The following is a 3,337-nucleotide window of genomic DNA, read 5'->3' as shown; positions in this document are numbered from 1 at the left end:
GCGTGACCGTTGCCAGTACCGCCTGACTGGCCTTGTAGGGTTTTCGAGCGAGATCGTTGCCAGTGCCCCTGGACTGGCTCTTGTGCGGGTGGCACATAAAAGACACCATTTCGAGCGTGGCCGTTTTCGTGCGGGTGACACGTAAAAGCACCCACTACACTCTCTGAGTGGTTGGCGTTCGGAAGGGCATCCAGCTGTAGAAACTCTGCCAAATTAGATTGGAGCCTGGTGTAGCCATCCGGTTGCACCAGTCCTCAGTCAAATCGTCCAACCCATGCTAGCATGGAAAGCGGACGTTAAACGATGATGATGATGATGATGATAGGTGCAGGGCTATATAGCTAAGAAGTTTGCTTCGCAACCAAGTAATTTTAGCTTCAATTTTTACCACATGACACATTGAAGTAAGTTTGTTCTGCTATAGCCCTGGGTTGACAAATGCCAGGCGAGGGAAGTGGGTAGAATGGACTTGGCAAGAAACTCGTCATATGTGGGTGTGAATGTTTAAATTCCACATATATTGAGTAAAGTGGCGCTTATGTTGACAGTCTCTTTTGACAGTATAGCTACTGACTGCTTTCAAAGACCTGTGGAATAAAATCATTTACTTGAAAAACATTTAAAGTTTGGCGACAGGAAGAGCATTTGTCAGTAAAATCCGGTCTCAAATAACAAAGGAGATAACTACAATATGACTAATTGATCAAACTTTTTTGGAACACGATAATGCAGAATGGAATGGTTATTGCAGTCTGCTGGTGAAAGACCTGGACATACTTTGTTACCTCCCTTGCTTTTCTTTATTAATGTTACACCTGAGGGGTCTCTTTAAAAAATAACCTCAGTTGAACAGTGTTTTAACTCAGTATAGTCACATATACAAAAGCCTACAATAGTTATACTTCATATGCTCTCGTGAAGTATTTCCTTCACTCATATTGTTAATATCAGCACCACTATATTATTTATCTATCTATCTATCTATCTGTATTTTCATTGCTAAAGAGGAATATCTTTCACTAAGTATGAATAAAACGGACACATGTTTATCGCTTGCACTATTTAGTAGTTGAGATCAAACTCACTCCAATTTGCATTGTCTATCCGGGTATGGACAACTTTTTATGAGAAGCGGGTCGCACGACACGTGCCTCACCATCAGGCAGTCCACACTATTAAAAAAGTAAAGGTAATTTTTTTGTTAGGCGTGTCATTCACAAACTCCCACTGGCCGCATGTTGCTCATAACTGGTCTATATTATCTGAAAATGTTCGATTTTATTGGCGTTATCTTCAAACAAGAGAGAACTTTGAAACTTGGAACACTGGTAGAATGTGTCATATAAAACATCTTTTACTCTTAGTTGTCGTATTTCTGTAATTTCAACCAATCACTGACGTCTATTCAGCTGAATAGAGTTACTGCTGGGCGGTCATAAAAAATATTATTCCCTGTGACATATTTCATCCGGTTTAATCGTAATTTATACGCATATATTGCTTATATAATAAATTACGCTGTGCGTATCTGTGCGTGTAACAATTTTAGAGTTCGGATTTTAGAGTTAGGGTTAGTTTTACGGTTACGGTTAGTTTTACGGTTACGGTTAACAGTCTAGTTAGGGTTAGGGGATTAATACGATATACACCGTTACAGCGCTAACTGTTTTCAACTGAATAGACGTCAGTGATTAGTAGAAATTATCGAAATAAGACAATTTTTTTACATGAAATAAATTCGAATACAAAATTTTTTTTCTGTTCTATAACACAAAATAGATAAGTATACGAAGTTTGAAAGTCTTTCCGTACCAAAAACACTACATAAAACATAAATGAAAACTGGCGCCCCCGTTTTAAAATAGATCCGAGAACTTTCATATATTCTTTAAAATATAACTCCAGTAGTGCCTTGGTTATTAAGACATTGAATCTATTAAAAATGTGAAATGTTGAGGCGTAAGTTAAAAATATGCAGCTGAGCTTATCTCCAAAGGCCGATAACTGACAGTAAATTCTACAGTTTCATTTCTAACTAAACACCGTTACTTACGAACATGTTAATAACAGTTTTAAAATACTGTTGATTGTGGCTAGTAAGTAATTAAATTTTTATTTATTGATATTTAAAGTAAGAATTTTTACTTTTATAATAGTCTATTTTTCATATCTTTTTAAGTGACCTTTTTTTAGCTTATGAAAATAATTTTTTTTTCTTTTCAAATTTTCCAGAAATATCAATTTCATTACACCCTTCAGTATTCGTTTAAATACATTTGTATTTTAGCTTATTGCATTAAATTTAAGAAAGTAAAATGGTTTTAAACAATATTATTTTAGATTACTCGACAATTCTTCTGAAAATTGGTATTTGTTTGGTGGCAGCGGAGTAAATCTTTAAACGAAATAGAATAATAGAAATTACGTGAAATGAGGGAAGCATGGCGTATTTTCTAGAAAATATGGTGTGTACAAAGAAGTTTAGGTAAATTTTCAGATTAACACCGGCACGATTTTCACTAGAGTGTTAGGGTTAGGGTTACTCCGTCCCGAACCCTGACCCTAAAACCCTAACCCTAACACCCTAGTGAAGATCGTGCGGGTGTTAATCTGAAAAATTACCGAAGTTTACGTGAAATACAAGAACCAAACCCAGAAGCATGTGCATTTTATTTATTTATTTTTCGCGGAAAAATACTTTCTCTTGGTGATCACTGGCAGATGTGTAAAGAAATAGAAATAATTTAATTTGAGCTTGAGAAGCACCCGCGGAAGTAGCTAGCACTTGTAGAAAAGTAAGGAAACCTACTTTCATTTTAATTTGAACAGCACTCAGAAAACGGAAAAGAAAAGGTCAATATAAAGATCCTCACCCGGGAACAAAAAAATAAATAAATAACCAGCCTGGTGGGTGTTAACAAGTGTGTAGAAAACGAATATGAAAAAAATAATGCTCGCTGACGACTCTGGGGTGGTGGGGATGGGACTTTCGGAAAATTCACAAGATCCGATTTTTCCGTCATAAATTCGGGTAAAATGGATATATATTGATTTTTTTTTTATGGAACCCCACGTTTTTGATTATAGAGGATCCAATTCTGAAAAAAAATTTCCAAAAATCTCATTCTCAAAATTTCATTAAGTTATCGCAGTTTTGTGAGATTTGGCTGTTATTTCTAGCATGTGGATAGCCTGCTTGAAGGCCTGAGTGTATATATATATATATATATATATATATTTTCCTTGTTGAAAAATTGAAATTTTACAAGCAAATTTTTTTCAGAATCGTAATCTTCGTATTTTTCTACGTATTTCGCAAAAAAAAAAAAAAAAAAAA

General features: G+C 35.3%; 1 protein-coding gene across 2 annotated transcripts in view; it reads left to right on the top strand.

The window, feature by feature from the left end:
* Window positions 1-1,949: 1,949 nt before the first annotated feature.
* Window positions 1,950-3,337, top strand: part of LOC106867878 (zinc finger protein ZPR1) — a 28,867-nt gene continuing 27,479 nt past the window's right edge. The window contains exon 1 of one of the 2 annotated variants that reach the window (XM_014912936.2): window positions 1,950-2,096. The gene's annotated coding sequence lies outside the window, so the exon portion shown is untranslated. Of the gene's footprint in view, window positions 2,097-2,511; window positions 2,796-3,337 lie in introns of those variants that run through there. The other variant, XM_014912937.2, reaches the window with a different exon arrangement.

Source organism: Octopus bimaculoides, chromosome 5, assembly GCF_001194135.2.
Source record: "Octopus bimaculoides isolate UCB-OBI-ISO-001 chromosome 5, ASM119413v2, whole genome shotgun sequence".
Lineage (NCBI taxonomy): Eukaryota > Metazoa > Mollusca > Cephalopoda > Octopoda > Octopodidae > Octopus > Octopus bimaculoides.
Note: the sequence above shows the minus strand (reverse complement) of the source record. Positions and strands in the feature narration are given on the sequence as shown.